The sequence below is a fragment of the Sceloporus occidentalis genome, unplaced genomic scaffold (genome assembly GCF_023333645.1).
Source record: "Sceloporus occidentalis isolate IW3139 unplaced genomic scaffold, rSceOcc1.0.p SCAF_2, whole genome shotgun sequence".
Taxonomy (NCBI): domain Eukaryota; kingdom Metazoa; phylum Chordata; class Lepidosauria; order Squamata; family Phrynosomatidae; genus Sceloporus; species Sceloporus occidentalis.
This window is the reverse complement of record NW_028316982.1, coordinates 220,871,494-220,894,503: the sequence shown is the minus strand read 5'-3', so window position 1 is coordinate 220,894,503 and position 23,010 is coordinate 220,871,494. Positions and strand designations below refer to the sequence as shown.

Below are 23,010 nucleotides of genomic sequence, written 5' to 3'. Positions count from 1 at the left end.
TATTGTTGGACTGCAACTCCCAGCAGCCTTAGCCACCATAGTCAACAGTGACAAATGCTGAGATCTGTAGTTCAACTCCCAGCATTCTTCACCTCTGTAAAGGGCCACACAATTTGAGCCTTGTCCTAAAAGAACACATAGTTCTTCGTTAAGGTTTCTGTGACTCATAGAAATGTCTATTTGTGCCTGTACAGAGACCACATTTAGAAAATTCTAGAGTTGAGTACCATTGGTGGGAAACCTGACCCCTCCCCATACCATACACCATACACCATCCCATCACACTGCTGTTCATTTTCTCTTTGTCCACTATAAGAATAACATCTTTGGTTTGTTCTGTGTGAGAGCACAGATGACCATTTGAGACCCACAGTTACAGGTAAGCAACATCCTTCAACATTAGCCCTTTCAAGCCTAAATGTAAAGGAGGTTTGTATTACAGGCTCCAGGGATCTGCAGGATTCTCTTTGCCCCCAGTTCCTGATCACAGACTGTTTTAACAATTCCTGTGGCCTGATCCTCTTAATCCACTGGAATTCCCAAAAGAATTCCCAACACTCTCATGTCCCTCATGCCCCCTGGAAGTTTTTAAACAGAGGTTGGATGGCCCTCTCTCAGGAGTGCTTTGACTGTATATTTCTGCATGGTGGGGAGTTGGACTGGATGGCCCTTGTGGTCTATTCCAACTCTATGATTCTGTGTTAGAAGAGGTAAATCTGCACTTGAATTTCCTTGCTTGCTAGTCTTTGTCTTAACTCTACCACTAAGCTTTCATAGCAGCAGCTCCCCAAGTCCAATGTCATCAATATTTTGTCCTGTTGTGCTGAAGCCTCCCAGGTGTCTGCTTGTTTCCCTCCCGCTGTCTTTTTCATAATAAAATTCTATTCCTTTGCTTCATGCTTGTATGCTGCTCTGGTTCACTAGATCGCTCTTCCTCTCTCTTTCTGTTTTGAAGAGTGCCCATCAGATAAGCTCCTGGCCCTTCCTGAGCAATATTTGTATAATCAGTCTGTCCTGTTAACATAAGCTGCATATTAATTATTTTCTCTGTAATGAAATGTTTTCCCCCTTAACAAAGCTTGTCTTCTGTTGCTAATGTATTTCTTTTAGAATTGTAAAGTGTAATCTCAGAACCAGCATGATGTAGTGGTTTGGTTGTTGGACTAGGACTCTGGAGTGTGTTTGTGTATGTGCCTTCAGCTTGTCTGTCGACTTGAGGAATTTCATAGGGTTTTCTTAGGCAAGGAATACACGGAGATGGTTTTGCAATTTCTTCCTCTGAAATATCGTCTACAATACCTGGTATTAATTGGGGGTGTCTTATCCAAGTACTAACCAGAGCTGACCCTGCTTAGCTTCCAAGATCAGATAAGATCGGGTGCCTTTAGAGTATTGAGGCTTCTATGGCTCAAACCCCTGCTGGGCCATGGAAACCCACTGGTGGCCTTAGGCAACCCTCCTCTGAACTAACCTTGCCAAGAAAACCCCATAATAGGTTCATGTTAGGGTCACCATAAATGAGAAATGACTTGAAGGCACACAGCAACAAGGTGTAGTCTCTTGGTAGGACTTGAAGTCTGTGATCTGAAACATACATGTCATTTCTCTATGTTTGAGCCCATGCATACATATGCTTGAAGTCAAATATTCACAGAAGCGGCAACACTTTTTGTGACCCAAGACACGAAGGCAGTTTAGAGTTGCCTCAGACCACATTCATTTCTTTCCTTTCTTTTCTGGGAAGCAGTCTTAGTACTAAATAGAGGAAGTAGGGGGAGGGCATCAGAGAGGGAAGAATAGGTAAAGATTAAACTTATCAATGTCTGTTGACATTTTACTGATTACATACTGCATGACTGTGCCGGAAGAAGCACACACATTTCAACCAATACTACCTTGAAACCATGGATATTTTTCACGTGTGGTCCTTCGCCTTTTGAGACAGTGTGGTGTAGTGGTTTTAGCATTGGACTAGGACTTTGGAGAGCAGGGTTTGAATCCCTGCTAGGCTATGGAAACCCACTGGATGATTTTGGGCAAGTCACACTCTCTCAGCCTCCATAGAAACTTGCTAAGAAAACCCTGCGATAGGGTTGCCTTGTTGTTGTGTGCCTTCAAGTTCTTTCTGACTTATGGTGAACCTAAGGCAATCCTATCCTGGTTTTTATTTTTTTGGGGGGGCATGTTTCTTCAGAGGGGGGTTTGCCATTGCCGTCCTCTGAGGCTGAGCGCATGTGACTTGCCCAAGGGTCACCATAAATCGAACATAACCTGAAGGCACACACCACACACACACACCTCCCCTTGCCCCATTTCAGCCAAAATCAGGATCTGAAGGAGAGGCCAGTTCTATGGCCATGGATGGGTACTTGAGGTGTGAAATAGAATAAGAAAGTGTGGATTTGGTCCCTGGGTTGTTTTGGGATCACAGTGGAAAATTATGCCCTGAGGTTTGTGCAAGTTCTGTTCTCAGTTTGTGTCAAGGTGGATAGTAGTAATGGTGGGGAGGGATGAGCAAATACAAGATGGAAAATTCCCAGGAGAAGATGAGGGAAGAAGACAGGAGGAAATGCAAAAGGTTTAGCTGGAGAATTCAAAGGTATAGCCGTGTTAGTTTGCAGAATCATTATGTTGAGAGATCTTGTAACACCTCTGAGACTAACTGAAAGAAAGAAGTTGGCAGCATGAGCTTCCGTATACTAAAGTCTACTTCGTCTGATGCATATGGTGCAGTGGAAACCAGGGACACACACACACACACACATATATATGCCATTGGGGTGTGAGAATGTCAATTCAAATTCAAAATCTTTTGTGTCTGGAAATGAAGTGGCAAGCCCAGTTTAGCTGGAGAGATGAGCTCCTGAGAGTGTGTGGTTTGGGTAGGAAAGGAGGCCTCACAGTATTTCATTTCTGCTCATTGCCACTTAATTGGAGAGAGATGTGTGGAAATTATAACGGCTGGAACCTAGCCCCTGAAAATTTATTATCACCATTGTGGTTTGTAGATCACTGCAGCTTAGCCGCACTTTCACAGGCCGAGCGGATATATCAAATCAATATGGACAGCTTCTCTGTTTCTTTTGGCTTTTCTGTCCTTGCTTTTACTAATAAAGTTGTTGGTGGGTGCAGTTTGTCTGTTGAAGCTGAAGTGCATCATCCAGTGAGTGAGAGGAAACAGTAAATATCATTTGGTTGTGTGTTGGCAGCCCACAGAATTGTGTGATAGGGCTTAGGACAGGGTTGTGTGAAGAATAAGAGGAGAGCCATTGATTCTGGAAGTAGATAAATATTGTGTGTGGGGGGAGAGGAACATGGAAATCAAATGGATGGGTTGCACATCCTGAATTAGTGAGAGGCATTGATTCTCTCAGGAGTTTAACACATGAAGGAGATCTGGAGTTTATCCCATGAATATCCTGAAAAAAATCACATAATTACGCATAATGATTTCACACGACGTCACACAAAACCTGCCATTAAAGCGGTCACAAAGAAGCACTAATGCACATCTTTTTTACTTTCAGGATTTCAGTGACAACACATGTCCGATATCACTTTATTTGTGCAATTGTGTGTGATAATCATTCATGCAGTTGCTCGCCATTTCCGTTTCATTTGTGGGATGCTTTAAATGTGCTTTAATCTCTTTTTAATGCTGAAATCAGTTCCAGTGTGATAAACTCCTCTCATTGTGGCCAGAGGTTTTGGCTTTTAATGCCACACACCCCAGCTCCTGAGTTGTCTCCACTATTTTCATGGGTAGGAAAGAGCTCTTTGTGGGGATCTCTTTAACATTTCCCTCCTTTTCTAGTCGCCTGAGAGGCCCCTTGAGGCACAGTGTGCCTTGACTGGCTGGTGCTTGTGGAGAGCCATGAATTAATATGATGATGATTAATATTATTATTTATTTTAATAATTTTATTTATTATTTTAATGTATTTTAAATTTATTTTTATTTATTTATTAAAATTTATTTTTATTTATTTTTATATTTATTTTTATTATTTTATTATATTTTTATAAATATTTTTTTACAAATTGTTTTTATTCATTGCAATTATTTCATTTATTTGTTTTAATTATAATGTCATTTAATCATTTTATTTATTTTTATTATTTTATTATATTTTATTTATTTTTAAAAACATTTTTATTTATTTTTAATTATTTTAATTATTTTATGATCGATCGATCGATCTATCTATCGATATTGTAAGAAAGGCAGCCTGTCCCTTTAAGGAGCGCCGTCGGGCGGCTGCCTCTTTAAAAAAAGGAAGAGGCGTTTGGGAAGAAAACTACTGTACCTTGAGGTTCGGGGGGTTGGCCTATGCTAATTGAGGGGGCGGAGCCAGGATGAATGGAGGGAGGTAAGGGCGGGCCCCGCTTACAGGGGAGGAAGGGCCCTTGAGCTCAGGCACTGTGTCTTTAAGGAACCAGTTGATACCATCAGGGAGAGAGAAGAGGGGGGCTCATCCTCCTCCTTCTCCTCATTCTTTCTCCTTTGGGGCCACACCATTCCCGTCGCTGGGGGGAGGAGAAGCGGAGAAGGTCTAATGGCTTGAAGTAAGAGTAAGTAGGGGACGTTCCATTGCTGGGGTGGGGCGGGGGGTGGTGTGTGAGGACGCGATGGGCGGTTTCATTCGCGAAAGAGGGGGGTGTGGAGGAAGAAGAAGAGAAGAGGTAGAGAGGGGCGATGGGCGGTACCATGTGGGAGAGCAGGAGGAGGGAGGCTGGCTGGCGGCAGCGGCGGACAATGGAGCCTGTGTATGTTTGCGGGAAGGGAGCGGATTCAACGCTGCCGGGGGGAGACGCCGCGCCGCCCTCGCCTGCCCGGGGCTGAGAGGGCTCCCCCCCTCTCCTCCTTGGGCCGGTCTGGTCCAAATTGGCGCCCCCTCCCGCCTCCTGGACCTTTCCTTAGGAGAGGGGGCTCCGCATGGCGAGGTGAGGAGGGAGCCTCGCGCCCGGGGGGGGGGGTCAAAGAGGAGGGAGGGAGGGAGGGAGGGGAGTCCCTGCTTCTGTGGGGAAAGTTTCAGAGTTTGGGGACTGGGCAAAAATAATAAAAAAAGAAAACCTGGTGCGGGCGGGCGCCGAGAACCGCGTTGTGTGTTTGCGGAGGGGAGGGGGGCTGGCTGGCGCGAGGGAAGAGGCATTGGAGTCGTCTCTGTGTGAGGCGGGAGGGGTCGGCGGGGTTTTGGCAAAGCGGCGCGGGCGGGCGGGTTTGGGGGGCGAAGTGGGGGCAGCTTGGCTTTAGTCGCCCGGAGCGTTGCAGGGGGGGATGGAGGAGGAGGAGGAGGAGGAGGAGGAGGCGTGTCCATGGCATGTGGGGAGAGAAGGAGCAGGCACAGGGGAGGCTGTGAGCCTGGAAAAGGGAGGGGGATCTACCTCTCCCTAGGGGTTTAGTGCTTTGGGTGTTTTGAGGGGAAGAGGTGGCACTGGGGGAGTGTGGGAGGAATCAGGCAAGGAAACTAAAGTCAGGGTGACCAGGTAGCCTTCTGAAACATAAAGGAGGACCAGGCCCAGCAAAATGGAGGACGTGGCCCAAGCAAAGCTTTAGAAACAAAAGCACTCATAGGAATGTAAACCCAGGCTCAAAGTGGAGGACCTGGTGCAATTCCTCCTGGAAAGAAGTTTGGAATGGAGGACCTGCCCTGGGAAAGGAGGACCTGCCTGGTCACCCTCGTAATGTAAATCCATGCTTCTTAGCCAGGCTCAGAACGAAAGACTTGATGGGATTTCTCCTGGAGAGAAGGTTGGAATGGAGGGCCTGTCCTGCAAAAGGGGGGCATGTCTGGTCACTCATACGAATGTTAATTCATGCTTCTTCACCATGTTCAAAATAGAGGACATCTTATCATTCCTCCTGGACAGAAGCATTAAGTGGAAGACCTGTCCTGGAAAAGGAGGACATGTATAGTCACCCTGCACATGGGGGATGTGAAGAATGATACAACCAGAGGTTTTTTGGGGGGGAGAGGTTAGGAAAGGAAGGAAGGAAACAAAGTACACCTGGGAGTGTGCTTGAGGATGGGGGAGGCATTTCTCTCTTCCCCCCTTTTTTTCTCCCAGTCTTTCCATCTTCCCCCTCACTCTCTCCTCCCCAAAGAGTTAAGCAGCAAGATCCCTTTTTGGGTGTTGTGTGAAATGAGGCGAGTATCTTCTTGCAGATGTCCTTAAAGGTGAAGAGGAGGATTCCTGTTCCTTTGCAGGAGAAGGATGTTGTGTTTTGTCAGCCTGGCTGGTGCTTCTTATTACAGCCAGAGGATTGGAAGGGGGGAAAAGTGTGCGTCTTCAGGTTGTTTCCGACATACATGGAGTTTTCTTGGAAAGATTGGTTCAGAGGGGGATTGCCATTGCCATCCTCTGAGGCTGAGAGTGTGTGACTTGCCCAAGGTCACCCATTGGGTTTCATGGCTCAGCTGAGAATTGAAACCTAGTCTCCAGAGTCATAGTCCAACACTTAAACCACTACACCAAACTGGCTCTCATACATACACGCACACACATATACATATACATTTCATATATATACACTGATCCCTCCATATTTGTGGATTTGCTTATTCACAGGTTTGATTAATATGTTCTCTCTAGGAATATCTAGGTCTTCCAGTGCAACTCTATGGTCAACTTTAACTAAAAGTTGTAGTGAACGACCGAGAGATTCCTAGAGAGAATACTCTACTAGGCCTTTGTAGCTCCTCCAGTTCTGTTCTGTGGTCAGTGTCTGTTGGACATTGACCACAAAGTTGCACTTGAGGACCCAGAGAGGTGTCCTCTCAAGTAAAAACATGGTGTTTTTGTTATTTGGGTTTTCCCCCATATTCACGGGGGTCTTGTGCCCTTAACCCTAGCGAATATGGAGGGACAAGTGTGTATATGTTTACATGTGTAAAATATATATGTGTGTATAAAAAGAGTAGGGTGTAAGAATATGGTTTTTGAAGGGTGGAAGAGAAGGAGGAGACTGGAAATGTTAATTCTGTCATGGGTTTTGGGATATTAAAGATCTAGTGCTTAGGCTTACTGAGTCGGATGTACATTTGAAGTCCTTGTATACACGGTCAGGGCAATAGTATTCTCCAGTGCTGCAACGAGGAAACTGTAGATGTCTAAAAATCCAGGGTCTGAAATAATTCCCCTCACTCTTGTGGATATATGTCTTTCCCCGTTTGCTTTATTGATAAAAACATTGATGAATCCTAGGTAGATATTAAGAAGTTATTGCAGTGTTGCCCACCTTTGTTTCAGTTCTGTGGTTAACACAGAGACAAAAAGCATGCAAGTATATGTTGGTCTAATAGTTCTGTATTCAGGAACTCTCTGTGAGAAATAAGGTTGGTCCCAGGTTTTGGCCTGTGAGTGGCCAATGCTTTGTGGTGTTAACAAGTTTCAGAGTTGAATTAGGTAGGAGAGGTTGTTCACATGCAGGGCAGTGTTTCTCATCTTGCTTTTCTTGAGCCTGATCTTTTGGGTCACTCAGATGTTCACAGTGTGAAGAGGTGATGTGAGGTGGAATGGGTGGTGCACAGAGGGGACTTTGATTTTTCCTGAAATGCTAAATACTGTGGTGTATAATCCTGTATCTTGACCACAGATTGGCAGGCCGATTGTTCAGTTCAGCCTCCTCATACGTACTTCTCAGTATTTGATTAAAGCTGGTAGTAATTATTTAAGAAAGGAGACTGAATGGCAAATAAAACGAGTAGAGTCATCTATGTAGAGAAAATGTGTATTCAGTCAACATGTACTTTTAACAATCTCCAACATGTAAAATGGAGGCAATCTGGGAGATATTTCTGTGGAAGTAGTTAGGAAAGACGCAGGAGCAGAGAGGAACATGGGGTACACCATATACACAAATACTGCATATTTCCCTTTGGCTTTGCTATTCATTCATAAGGCACTTCAGAAGTGCACAGTTCTTCTCGATCATTACAACAGTTCTAGGAGGTAGTTCCCTCATTTTTTTTTGTCTGGGAAACTTGAGACATTTTCATAAGTGATAACAATTTCTACAAATCACTCAACATTGTTTTCAGTTAATAAGAACATGTGGAATATCCATTTTTAAGTGGCTGATACTCTGATTAAAGTGACTTGAGTTAGGTTTATTGAGCTAGGTTTATGATGTTTAATGAACTAAAATAATACATGAGTCTGTTTTGCTAAAGACACAATTTAAAGCTGCATCCACACTGGAAAAATAACCCAGGTTGACAACACTTTAACTGCTGTACTATACAATTCTGGGAATTGTAGTTTTATGAGACATGTAGCTTTCTCTTGCAGAGAGCTCTGGTGCCACAACAAACTATGGTTCCCAAAATTCCATCGCATTGAGCCATGCCAGTTAAACTGGTGTCAAACTGGAGTACATCTGCAGTGTGGATGCAGCCTAAGATAGAGTTGGGATATTCAGCCGTATCTCTCTGTTGCCTACATTTGTTGTGTGTCTATTTCATCTTGCTTGGGTTAAGATAGGGCCCAGTAACTTGCTCAGCATATAGCTGAAAAAATTCCAGCAGAAAAGCCGTTGCATGTAACAGTTCCATGTAATCAATGTGGTACTGAATGACAGATGTATAACATTTCCTCTGCATTGATATATACAGTATATGTCTGTTGAATACAATGAACAAAAGCTTCCCTGACTTTCCTTGGTTAAACTTTCAAAGATAATAAATGCTGAAAATTTAGAACCCTTAAATAAAGAAGATTGTGATTTGTAAGAATTGTAATCATAACCCATGATTCTAACCCAAATAACAGTGATTAGGGATTACATCTGGGTGTAATGGCTCATGAGCAAATGAGGTGCTGGTAAGGGAGAAGTAGGTATAGCTTTCTTAGCTAAGTGCTAACTTATATCTAGAAACAAGGATGGAATTGGTTTTGGCTGTTGTATGTTCCCTTGGTTACTCCATAATGATAGTGAACTTCTGAATTCAGGAATGATGCTACCTTTGGTTGGTGTGTCACATCTATTGACTGTCTTCCAACATTGCAGGATCCATAGCTACAGTGGGATCTTTGACCATTAATAAAAATTGGTTCTAGTAACTGGAAGGTATTTTTAAAGCATTACATTTAGAGTAGAGATGGAAATTATGCAGACTTGCCGATGTTGTTGGACTGCAACTCCCAGTATCTTCAACATTCGACTCGGCTGGTTTGGACTGGTGAAAGTTATAGTCCAACAATATCTAGAGGTCTACATTATTCCTTTCTTTGCTATAGAATTTTATCCATGGGCATACCTGAAATTTAATGCTATTCACAAAATTAGATACGGTAACTATTACTGTTGGGACCATATATAGCAGTTAAGTAATGAGTTTAAAAAAAAAGAAATGAAAAGCCTGGGAAGTGAAAAGACTAAAAGGTAAACGGGAACCAGCAGAACTTCCTGTGGTAAGTATTCCACAGCCTTGGTGCTGCTGTTGAAAAAGTTGTGTCCTGTGTCCCAACCAGCCATGCTTGTGAAGGGAGAAGAGCATGGAGCAAGGTCTCTGATTACTATCATGCATGGCAGGCTGACTCATTGATGAAAGATAGTTCTCCAAATAACCTGGCTGCAAACCATCTAGGGGATTTTAGATTGTCACCAATGCTGTATGTTTGGAAAACAATAGGAGATCACTGTAGCTCATATAACACAATAAGAACGTGGGAAACAGATTATGTGTAGCAGCCAGGTCTCCTATTGGAGCACCTTGGAAGTATGGTAACACCTATAGGGATGATATCTCCCCACCCCACACTTTCCAAGTTCTAAACACAGGAGGAAGGCTGAGACTTCTCACATGTATTGGAAGAAAATGGGATCCTTTCCATGGGAAGTTCAGTGAGAAGAATCGTGAATCATGGTTACTGTTGTGCAATGACAATGTTTAACATTGTAACAAAAAATTATAATGTTTAATGTCAATTAGTTTGATTATTGTAAATGTGTGCATTTCTCTACAGTTTTGTTTAATAGAAGTTCTACACACAAAGCTTCAGCACTTCTCAAAATACACTTAGCCTATACAGTCGACCCTTCTTTATTCACAGATTTTTTAATACATGGACTCAAGCATCCATGGTTTGAAAATGTTCCAAAAAAAGTATAAATTTCTAATAACAAACATTGATTTTCCATTTTTAATAATATTTCATAATATTTAATGGGACTTGAGCATCCACAGATTTTGTTATACGCGGGGGATCTTGGAACCAAACCCCAGCGTATAACAAGGGTCCACGGTAGTTTAAAAAAGAAAGAAAAGAACAGAAAAAAACAAGTACAGCCTGCCCTCCATATGGACTTGGCATCATGGATTTGACCATCCCCCATGGATGGCAAACCAGCAAGCCATTGGGGGGGGGGGCGATAGAGGAGGAGGATGAGAAAGTGCAGGGAAGAGGAAGAAGGAAAAGGAGGACAAACGGCAGCAGGGCAATGGATGGGGTAAGAGGAGGAGGAGAAGAGGAGAAGGAAGAGTGGAGAAGAGGAAGGAGAAGGAGAAGTAGGCAGGAAAGAGGAGGAGGAGGAGGAAGAGCCATAGCAGCAGCAATGGGGGGTGGGGGGACAGGAGGAGGAGGGGGCGAAGAGGAAGAAGAACAGGTACCCCCTCAACGTCCGCCACAGTGAGAGCAGCAAGGCTGGCATTGGGGGTGGGGTGGGGGGCAAAGTGCCATTGTCCTCAGGGACTAAAGCATCTGTGGATTTTTGTATCCGCGGGGGGGGGGATCCAGAATGGGTCCCCCACAGATCCTGGGGGCCCACTGTAATAGCAACTGTTCAATAAAAATAAAATGTAAAAACATTCATGTTAAATAGGGAGCAAGCTAATTCTTCAGGCATTATCTCTTCATATCTTGATGATATTTTAGCAGGGTCATATAATAAGTTATCAGTTGATTATTTGACCAGTAAATTAAGAAATATGCCAGCCCTGCCTGTGCCCTAGAAGAAAATGGATTTGCTGCCTGGATTGTTGAGAACATTTATGGATGACAGATGCTATTTTCTATCTTGGAGCTAGTGCTTAAGAAGTATTTTCCTGTGACTTGGTCAAAAGTAGTAGTCAGGTGAGGTTCATGATTTTTTTCACGAGATTAATGAAGTTTATTTTGTCTATTTTAAGGGAATTGTTTATGAGAGAAACCATTTCTCCTTTCATTAATTTGTGTGATCTTCTTGCAGAGGGGCTGTGTGAACCTTAATCCTTTCAGAGAGAGAGGATGTGGGAGAACGTTGGCAGTTTAGATTTTGCAGAACAACAAATTGATATTTGGAGAGACACTTATGGGTCACTATTGGATATGCAGAGGGTGTGGGTAGGCGATGCAAACAATGGACTAACAGGCCAGATAAGAGGAAGGCCTTTCCAGAATAAACTGCTTGGCCATGTGGTGATTGCCCCCCCCCCCAAACATATATTATGACTCTTCCATTTTTATTGGTTTTAATTGTTATGTAATTTTACATTCTATATTGTTTAATTGTCTTTTAAGGGGGGATAATTTGTATATATGGATGTATTTTAACTCTTGTAAGCCACTTTGATTGTTTTTAACAAAAAGCGGGCCATAAATAAAAGTTTTATTATTATTATTTATAAGGAGACTCAAGACTTTGTGGCTCTTCGTTAGTTCACCCATCCTCATTTCAACACTTTATCAAGCCAGCTTCCCATACTGCCTGTTCCTATTAGCTAAAACCAAGGCACCCTTTAATGAAATATCTATAAAACATGGCTTGTTTGAAATGGTTGGTTTCTATGACCAACTTGGCTGGATAACACAATGTTGTATGAATGGGACTGGTGGCTGAATATTTTGCACAGTGTAGGCAAAGGGCAGGCACATAACAACACAATGTTACTATTGTTCACATTATCTAAGTCATTGGATGAATTCTATGTTTGACTTTTAATGAAGTAGGGGGGTATCCAGTGTTGACTTCAAGGAACACATTATACATTTTGTTGGTAAACCATCTTCCCTTAGCTGTGCCACCTAAGGATTCCCTGGCTAAGTTTGCAGAATTAGTCTCAAACCAAGTATTGGGTTCTCCGGGACTCTTTGATTTCAGCATTCATGTTGTAGTTGGCATATCAAATCTTCCATGACAACTTGGTCATAGTGTATTTCATTTTTAAATAGATCCAGACCTTCCATACAAACCTGCCTTAGCAGGCACCCCTCTGCATGTGTCACATGCCCACTTAGATTGGGCAAGTGATAAGTAGATGGGAAAAAGAGGACCTTCTTAGTTGTGACAACCTGGACACAGAAGATCTCACTGGGCAGTAATTCCTGTGTGCTTTTACTGTCAGGGAACAATTTTATTTAATCAGGCTGATTTTGAACAGTTTTGCTTGCCATGCTCATGATGTTAAGCATGATGTACCCTCTTACAAGCATGATCAGTGAAAATGATTTCAGGTGCTGTTGGGAGTTCGGAGTCCCTTTACTGAGCAATTGTTGGTAAAATACTGCCCACCTTCCCTACAGAAAAGGCTACTAGGGAACTTTGCTCTTGTGGCCTCCCATTATTTTGGGGTGGAAGCAGAGCAGTAAAGAACCTGGCCACCACAATTTTTAATTTGGCTGGCAAGGTCATTCAAAACTGGTTGATCCTCATGTTCAGGCATTCCAGTGTATGATGTAATATTAGTTTTAATCATGGCTTTAGTGGGTCTGTTGGCTTCTATTGATCTTTCTGCTATTTTGTTATGTCTTAGTATTAAATTGTATAGCTTTGTTTTACTGCTTTTATTGTTGCCCTTAAGAGTAACATAGATTTTTTAAAAAATCTATCCCATCTCTATGATTGTACTCAAGAAGGAATATATGATTTTTCCCATTCAGGTATCAACTGGACACAGACCTGTTTAGCTTTACCAGGCCCTTGTGTGCCTTCAGACAAGTTTGCTGAGTTAAGATGTCATGCTCTTGATCTGAAATTTTGTTTTGTTTTTGCTGAATGAGGAGGGTGATTGTGGTAATGGAGGGAGCTCGGTTTTTTCAGGAACCCAGTTGTAGGCATTGAATCTTCAGGAGTTGAAATGTTGCTGCTCCAGAAGTAATCAGTTCCTATAGGATTTCATTCCAGCTGACTCCTGTTGATGTGTTGGTCAAGAAGAAGTAGACCAGAGTGCTTGACACAATTGCTTCTGCATATTCAAACCCTTTCTACCATTTAGAAGACCCTAGTGTTTTGGACAGCAGATAGAAATCAGATAGTCGGGATAATAAGTAGAAGCAATGGAAAAAAATGACACAGATTAGAGCCATATTCCATGGTCATGGTGGTGATCGAACAATTAAAATCTAATTACTTTACCAGTTCCACTTCAGGAAGCTTATGGGTAAAATTTATAAAATATTAATGGAGAATAAGAGGAAAAAATGAAATCAAATTATTTTAAAAGAAATATGGGAAGATGAATTAGGATGTAAAATTTGTGATAATGAATGGAATAAGATTTGGGAACAAAGACATTTGAAAAATTTATTGGTGCGAATTAAGGAAAATAATTATAAATTAATTTGGAAATGGTATTTGACACCAGTGAGACTACATAATATAAAGAAAGATAATTCAAAATATTGTTGGAGAGGCTGTCAGGAAGTAGGATCATATATACATATGTGGTGGCAATGTAAATATGTACAAAAATTTTGGGAAATAGTAATATTAGAGATAGAAAATATTATGAATATAAAGATAGATAGAATACCAAACATAGTATTGTTATCAATATACAATGAAGTAGAATGGAAAGAAGAAGAAAAAAACCCTTGTAACAAATTTGTTTACTGCTGAGTGATTAATCATAGCAAGAAATTGGAAAACAAAAATAAATCTGAAATTGGAGGACTGGTATAAAGAAGTTTGGAAGTTAGCAATTAATGACAAATTAGCATGTAAATTGAAAGTAAAAAAAGGATTATAGAAAAGAAATGATTTTGATGAAATTTGGAAAAAATTTATTGAAAATGTATTAAGAAAAGAAGAAGGGAAATTACCTCCACAGGAGGACTTAAAATTTTGGATGGAGTATATAGAAGGGAATGGCTCCGGAGGTGGGGTGCACTAAGGTGATATTTATGATTTTTAAAAAATTAATAAGATGCAAAAGTGCATGTATGTATGGAAAAAATATTAAATTTGTTTTGTTTTGTAAAATTTCAAAAAATATTAATTAAAAAAAGAGGAAGCTTATGGGTGATGAATTCCTGTTGGCTCTTGGTGGGTTTCCTTTTTCCATGGCAGGTGATCCTATTGAAGCCCTGGCTGATCTCTAGAATATGGACATGGCCAGGACAGAGAACATGATAGCGCCCCCTCCCATGGAATGGAGCGGATAGGAGCCCTGGTGGTGCAGTGGTTAAATGCCTGTACTGCAGCCACTCAGAATCATAAGGTTGCGAGTTCAAGACCAGCAAAAGGGCTCAAGTTTGCCTCAGGCTTGCATCCTTCCGAGGTTGCTAAAATTAGTACTCAGACTGTTGGGGGCAAATTAGCTTACAGTTGTAAACCGCTTAGACACTGCTTAGGCGATATAAAGCGGTATATAAATGAAGCTTGTTTGTTTGTTTGATGATACCAGTGATACAGAGAGTACAGTCCTCCCACTGTTCTCTGTTCTTGCGGTTTTCTGATCTTCGTCCCTTGTGCATGAGCGAGGGACAAACGGGGGGAGAATCAATGGGGTGCACGCCTGCGCACCCCCATGTGACTGCGCCTATATTCAAGCCAATGGGACTTGAATATAGGCGAAACTCCAGTTTCGTGAGAGGGTCTGGAGCAGATTCCCCGTGAAAAAGGAGGGGGTGACTGTAGTGTGTTGATGGTGGAAAACATGGGAATGAACCCTAATGCGCTAGAGGCCTTTGGAAAGCCTGTGCGGTGGTGTCAGTGAACATATCATTCTACTCTTTGACCATTGTATCTGCACAGTGTTGTCTAGTGGCACTGTCTTGAGTGGTTGGGACCTTTTGTGTTCCTTCCAAAAAGAGCAGCATGTACATCACTCAGCAGACTGCTGTGAAGTATCTGTACAACATTTACTTGATAAAACCATTCAGATCAAGTGTGACTTGCATGTTGTGGCTAATACACGTCTAGTGGGTGTAATCTCCTCTTTTGCCTGTCCTATTTTATTGGATACATTTCATTTTGTTAATAATAATATGCTTTATTTTTATACCGCTTTTCCGAGGTGATCAAAGCGGTTCACAGAATCATTTAAAACTTATACATCATAAAAAAAACCTCACAAAAACCAATAAAAATCGAACAACATGCAATAAAGACAAGCAAGATGGTGGTCGGGAGGAGGGCTTGTCGTCTTAGCAGGTGGAGGCCTGTTGTTGCTGGCCTGCTTCTTTCCCCCTCAAGATGGTTGATGTTTTGTTGCAGCCTGAGGACAGAGACAGGATTCTTGGAAGTATGAAAGTCACCACATACATAATAGACTCATACCCTCCTAGCTTATAAAATCAGACCTCTGTATCCATGGACTTGCCATCCATGGATCTGAGCATCCATGGATGACAAATCCCGTTGTTCCCGATGGCTGTACGTGCATGCATGTTGTGCCACCATTATTGAAAACAGGACTTGAGGTCCCACATTTTTTGTATCCCGGGGGGAGGGGTCTGGAACAGATCCCACCCAGATATGGAGGTCTGCCTGTGAAAGCAGCCAACATGGACCTGGTCAGATAGGTAAGGGAAGAGTTGAATGGCTGATTGCAGCAAGGCAGAATTCTGCCCCATCTGAAAGAGGCTATGGGAAAGCCTTTATTTATTTATTTACTTTAAAAAAAACACACTCCTCAAACCTGACTGCACTAGATAACTGCCAAGCAATTTCCAACATCTCTTTTTGGGGCAAGATTCTGGAGCATGTGGATTCCCAGCCCCCATTTCCAGGGGGAAATGGATTATATGGATCCATTTCAGTCTACTTCAGGCTTGGCTATGGAGTGAAGGCAGCTTTGGCCAACATGATGGGTGCTGTACACCAGCTACTGGAAGGGGGTAGTGGCTGCCTTGTTGGTTCTGCTGGACCTTTCAGCGGCTTTCAGTGTCTTTGATCATGGTATCCTGCACTGCCTCTCTGGGATGGGATTTGGGAGCAGTGTTTTACAGTGGTTCCGATCCTTCTTGGAGGGGCAAGATTAAAGTTCTGGGAGAATCCTGTTCTATGCTTTTTTGCAGGAATCCCTCATGGCATGGTCCCCCCCCCCCCCCCAATGCAGTGTAATATCTACATGAAAACACTGGGATAGGTTATCCAGAGTTTTGAGGTTCAATGTTACTAGTATACTGATAAAACCCAATTGTATTCTTCTTTCTGTCTACCTCCCAGGGAGCTGTTTGAATGCTAAACCAGCGTCTGTTCTCATTAATGACCTGGATGTGGGTGAACACATTGAAGCTTAGTTCAGACAAGAGGGTCCCCATTACCTGTTGCTCCCATAGGAACACTATGGTACTCCTGTGTCCACAGGAGCACTGTCATGCTTCTGTAGTGCTCTTGGTTAATTGAAAAACAGATCTAGGAATAGGGATTCAGCCTATGCTGGAAGGGATTACACTCCCTCTGGAGTGTCAGGTTCAAACCTTCAGCATACTCCTGGATTTAGATTTGAGAGCCTGGATGCCCAGGTTTCAGCAATGGCTAGGAGTGCATTTGCAGAATTAAAAGTAGTGCATAAGCTGTGCCTGTTCCTGGAGATGTCAAATCTGACCAGGGTAACACATGCTTTGATTGCATCCACTTTGGATTACTTTAACACACTTTATATGAGGACTGCCTTTGGAAACTTCCATGGGTCCAAAATGCTATGCCTGAGTTGGTGAATGGAGCTGGTTATGGAGAACACATAACTCCCTTGTTGAAATGCCTTCAATGCCTACCTGTATGTTCCTGGGAAGAATTCAAAACGTTGGTTATGGACTTTAAAGCCCTGTATGGCTTGGATCTGTGTGAAAGATTCTAACCTGCCCAGGCTTTATTATCTTCAGGTGAAGCCTTTCTGTCAGTCTCATAATGGTCTCAGGGATGTTTGGTGAGGACATGAAAATTTTCTGCATGGCTGCTCACAGGTTGAGGTTCCCTCCCATAGGAGACTAGGTTGTCCTCCTCTGTGCTTCTTGCTGGCAGCCAAAGATCTTTTTGTTCAGGCATAGTTTAATTTATAATTCAGGTGGCAAAAGGTTTTTTTTAATAGGGCTGTGCTTTTATATTTTCTATTTTGCTTTAGATGTGTTTTAAACCATTTCAACTGTTTCTTTTTTGGCTTTTGTACTAATGCCTTTTTTTAAAGGTGTATCTTAAACAGCTTAGAGTCCTTTGCAAGGAGAAAGGCGGGGTATAAAATAAATGGATCAGTAATGTCATATCTCCCTACTTGACAGACAACTCACACTTTGCGGATAGTGACTTGCATTTACTTTGACTGTGACACCACATTTAATATCTGCAATGGAATTCCCCTTGGCCTGTTCATGTTATGACTACTTAAGTGAAATTTTGTTAATCTTTCTTGTTGATGTATATTAAGTCTAAACCACTTCAGACTGCTCAATTCTTGCCTTTGGAACTAGCTCGAGGGGATTAATACTTTCTGAATGAAGGAGCACATTTCAGTGTCTTGTGGTAAGATCCCTGCGTGCCTTTTAAATTGCTACCTATTGCAGACATCAACAGCAGGTGGATTTCTAACTTTTCTTTTTAATAGGATATTAGCTGAGTACCTCCAGAACTGTAGGATGACACTGGGTATCTAGATCCACATTGCACTTTAGTTTTCAACTGTGTTTAAGGCCAAAAGCATTTTCTGTGGCTTTATATATACCGTAGTCTGTACCATGGGAGAGAGAAGGAATGGGGCCCTTTTGATTCATTTTAACATCTTGGAAGACTTGAATACCATTATTTGTGTTTCTGTCTGTGCCGCCTCTCTTAGGTAGGAAGTGGAGGATCCATTTTATGGTGGTTCTGTTCCTGAACCAAGGAACAGAATAGTTCTGTTCCTGCAAGACAGTTATGGGCGGTGGTGTGTGTATATGTGTGTGTGTGTGGGGGGGTAGGAGATAGAAAGAATGGATTAACAGGTCAGATTAGAGGAAGGAAAATCAGACTGCTTATGGCTTTTCTTCATTTCACCCATCCCCATCCACTTCAGCACTCTATCAAGCCAGTTTCTCATACTGCTGCTGCTATTAGCTAAAACTAGGCCAGTCCATAATAAAATGTCTATAATACATAACTTGTTTGAAATAGTCAACCTGGCTTGGATTGCCAGTTTGGCTGGATAATGCAACAGTGTATGAATGGGACTGGTGGCTGAGCACTTTGCACAATGTAGGCAGAAGAAGAGAAATGCAAGAAAAGGACTTTACTATGGCTCACATTTACACACTGGATGAATTGTATGACAGACTGACCTTTAATGAAGGGGGTCACCCAGTGTTGACTTCAAGGAATAGATTATACATTCTGTTGGTAAATCGTCTTCTCTTAATGGTACTGCCTAAAATTCCCTGGCTGGCTGTTGTTACACCCCATGATCATTGTTCTTTCTGGTTCTTGGTATTTTGGTTTTGTTGTCTTTACATTCTCATTGTGCTGATGACTTCCAGTTCTTCTCATACAATTCCTTAGTTGTAATAGCTTTCCTATATGAGTGTTTTGAGAATCGTGATAGTCCTTCTAAGTATGATTGAATATTTGTACTGTGGAATTGACAGAATACAGTGGGGGTTGGAAATATGTGGGGCACTTCAAAGGCATACATGCAAGCTATGCAGCCACCCTCTACATTTCCGTACTAGTGTTAGATCTGTCTCTTTATCATGTCCTCTTACACTACCTAAATAAAATCTAGTTCTTCTCTCCATTGCATATCCCCACTTAGCAGGGAACTCAGAGCTATATATGAATTACACCATCATTTTAGAAAAAAAATTTAGCCTGAAAAATAGCCTAAGGTGACTCATTGAATGTCACAGGGGTATCCGCATCCTAATCCGACATCAACCAGTGCTTCACAGTAGCTCTCAGAGAAGAGCAGGATTGTCACAGCAATTGTCCTGCCCCTTCTGTACATTTCTGTAGCCCAGAGGGCTATAGCAGGAGTGGTCTCCAGCAGTTTAGTACTTTTTGACTTTACGAACAATGCCTCTTTCCCAGTGGAACCTTCAGTTTTTTGCCTCACTGCTGAAATGTTTCTCAGGTGCTGAGAAATCAGAAATGCTTGTTTCTCTTAACTGTTCAGATTCAGTATACAAAAACAAACAAAAAAACAACCCAATCACTACTACCTCTTACATAGAATACAGCTAATTAAATTGTGCTTAATTTGTGAAAGTTAGTTGCAATAAAGATCTGGGGTTATCTTGATTACAGAACTGTGAGTAGACTATTATACTGCAAGATTCAACTGGTATGCAATTCTATCCAGTGCTCATATAAGTCTAAGTTCAGTAGAAAAGGCTGCTACATATGCACATCTTTTTCTCCTAGACTACAGAAAGATGGAAGTAACTATCAGATGAACAGCCGAAAGAGCCTCAGGAGTGATGCTGTAATTTGTTTAGTATTCTGATCATGGTACGAATTCTGCCTTGCAGAACTGCCTACAGTGGGACCTTGTTATCTGCTGGGGTTTGGTTCCAGAATCCCCTGTGGATAACAAAATCCGTGGATGTTCAAGTCCCATTAAATATAATGGCAGAGCAAAATGGTGACCCTTATATAAAATGGAATATCAAGGCTTGCTATTTGGAATTTATACTTTTGGGGAATATTTTGAATCCGTGGATAAAAAAATCTGTGGATAAAGGAGGGCCGACTGTATTTTGAATTCTGTGAATCTTTCCCCCCTCTCAAAAAAAGGGGGGATTCTAATGTTATGTGTAGTAACTTGCATTCTTAACATGTTCAAAAGGCACCCTGCTTCTATTCTTGGGTTTTTGGTTATTTTTTAAAGGTTATTCTGTTTCAAGTTAAATTCAAAAAAGGTAGGGAAACTGGTGTGATCTGATGTCACTTTCTAAACCCTGAATAGTTGGTATTTAAAACATTTGAGATGCATATTTTGTTGGTCTTTTCTGTTAGCAAAATTACATTGTGCTTGCTAATGGTAGTTGAACATTTGTTTTGAATGCAAGAGACCACAGGGGTTGGGAATGGGGAGCTGGGAATGTCTTTTTCCCTGAGGGGCTAGAGAACATCTTTCCATTAGAATAGATGGCTCTGAACTAGTGAGCTGATGGTGTAAAGGCAGCATCATGCACTGGTATGGAAAGAAGCCATTTTCTGTTTAGATAGAACTTATTTTGCTGCAAGGGCTACAGAGGAATTTAGGTATTATACCTGTTTAGGAGGTCTGTTTGTTGTCCAGAAGATCCATAATTTAAAAGTGAATATTATTAAGATATTTTCAGAGGAGGAGGTGTTTTGTTCTGTTGCAGCAAAACAAGAGAAAATGCTTTTACTGAAAATGCAAGAAATAAGTCTATTAGAAAGAAGTCCACCAAGATGGCTTGCCTCTTTTGTTCATGCTTGGGCAACTGATCTTAACAGAGACAATCAAGAAGGACCTGGCAGCTAGATTTTAATACAGTGGTAGGCAAAGAGCAGCACCACATTCCACTTCCAATACTTTAAACTGAAACAGGCCCCTTATGTTCTCTAGGGGATGTGGGGGCAATTTCGCTTTGTTCCCAGCTGCACAGTGTTTCAGGATAAGGATTTGTTTTCCTCAAAATTGGGAGTAACTCATGGTTGTATTAGGTTTGAAAAAAGTTGTTGTCTTAGGCCAAAGCACTAGCATGAGGACATGACATACTTTTTTCAATCAAAAATGGAAGAAAGTGCAGTCCTCTGAGGTTTGGAAGGAGGGCATGTGTGGCTCCTGGACTTCTGGAGGTTGCCCATTTCTGTCTTATTGTATAGGTGAGAGGCACCATAATGTAGTAACTTGGGTGTTAGAGTAGGAGTCCAGGAGACCAGGGTTCGAATGCCACTCAGCTTTGAAAACTTACTGGGTGGGCTAAGATAAATCACACTCTAATCTTGGAAACCTAGTGGGTGGCCTTTGGCAGGTCATACTCTCACAGCCCCAGATAAAGTCAATGGTAAATCTGCTGTGAACAAATTTTGCGAAGATGATCCTGTGATAAGTTCACCTTATGATCACATGAGTTGGAAACATCTTGAAGGCAGACAGCAGCATTAACAGGATTTTATAGTTTAAAGCAGTCTTTCAGATAATCAGTTTTTGAGGACTTTAATGGAGAACATCAGCATTCTGAATTGACTTCAGCAGCCTATGGGTAGCTTGTGCAAATTACATGCTTTTACTTTTTGGGCTCCACTAGCAACCAGGTGGCTGCATTTTGCACTAGCTGTAGTTTCTGGGCCACCTGCAGAAACAGTAATGCATAAAATGTATTGCAGCAACCTAATTTGAAGGTACCTGATGACAAGGCCAGCTGTGCCAAATAAGATGTAGTAAATATACAAAGAGGAGTTTTTGGAAAGCATCTCTGGCCATTGCAGATAGCAGTGAGTCTCAGAGCAGCCCTAAGGTGCTCAACTGGTCCTTGAAATGGCATTTAAACCCAATCCTGGACTAGTTTTGTGTCACAATCTATATCAATTTACTTACCCTTCATCTTTCATAGTTTAAGTTTCTCTCTCATCTTCTCTAGGGTTTTGGAACCAATTCAGTTTGCTCAACGTTTCTCAGATTTTGGTATGAAAACCAGGTATAGCTGCAAATCATGTATATGTTTTATATTGGTGCCATCAAAATGAAACACTCTATTATATCTCTCAGTGACTTCAAACTGATGCTGAAGAACTTTGGGGGATGCACTAGAATTCTATACTACCTCTCAAGTCAAAGAACACATGAAGAACCAAAATGACTCATGGCTTATGTTACTGACCATTGAGATGAGGTAAAAATAGTTATAGCTAAGTCTAGATAGCTGGAACAAAAGGAGTGTCATGGCTGGTGGTGACAAACTCAACTAAGAGATCCAGTAAGGAAAAAAAAGCACTGAAAAAGATTTACTTTCCTCCCTCCCTCCTTGTGAAGATAATATTCTGTTGTTCTGTTTACTTTGTGAAGAAATTGGAAGCATTTTGCAAAGGGAACAATACAGATATATTCAATTCATCCTATACGTGTCTGATAACATTTTGTAAATGAGTTTCATGATTTGACAGCTGGGAACTTTAGTACCTGTAGCAGTTCTAGAGTCAGTATTTTCTTTTACAGATGATAGGCTTCTTACTACCTGATTGAGATTACGGGCCTTTGCTTCATCTTTGGTTTGTATCTTATATGCATTTCTTTAGTTAATTAGAGGGTTTGGGCCCCTGAACTTTTATGACAGTATTGTCTTTGCTTATATGTTCAGGTTGAAGTATTCCAAGGCAAATTGGGTGGTTGCCTTTTGGCCTGTTCTAGGCATTGAATGAGCCATCTTGATGTGGAAGTGGGTACGAACTCATTCTGACAGGCTTAGAATGTACAGAAGATTGCTTAAAGACTTGTGATATTTTCCACACTTTACTTTCATAGGTATTCTAAACTGTATATGAATGGAAAACAGTCCTGGTGTAATATCCGGCAAAATCACCTCTTAGTATTCCTTGCCTAAGAAATCCCTTTGAAATTTATGGGGTTGCCATAAGTCGACAGGTGAGTTGAAAGCACATGCTCACATGATAACTTAAAACTTTCACACTGTAAGCTGGATATCTTTCAGTTGGAGGGGTTCACCACACCACATTTGATTCTAGTGTCAGACATGCTGATTCAGTGCAACCAGCTCCCACATCACAAGGGAAATTGTGTTGATCAGTTTGAATAGTAGACTGGGGAATTTGAGAGATTGGTACAGGTGGTAAAATCAAGACACACATTCTCCTGGGATTATAGCACATACCAGTTTTCTAATTTGTTCACCTTGTTTATCTCTGGC

General features: G+C 41.6%; 1 protein-coding gene across 4 annotated transcripts in view; it reads left to right on the top strand.

Annotated features, from left to right (window-relative positions):
- The window catches only part of LOC149319707 (uncharacterized), a 121,658-nt gene that overhangs the window by 83,864 nt on the left and 14,784 nt on the right, over positions 1-23,010 (top strand). Inside the window, exon 1 of one of the 4 annotated variants that reach the window (XM_089512226.1) lies at positions 4,209-4,572. The exons of 2 other annotated variants lie outside the window; for them this stretch is intronic. The gene's annotated coding sequence lies outside the window, so the exon portion shown is untranslated. Of the gene's footprint in view, positions 1-4,208; positions 4,573-22,706; positions 22,728-23,010 lie in introns of those variants that run through there. One more of the 4 variants, XM_089512228.1, reaches the window with a different exon arrangement.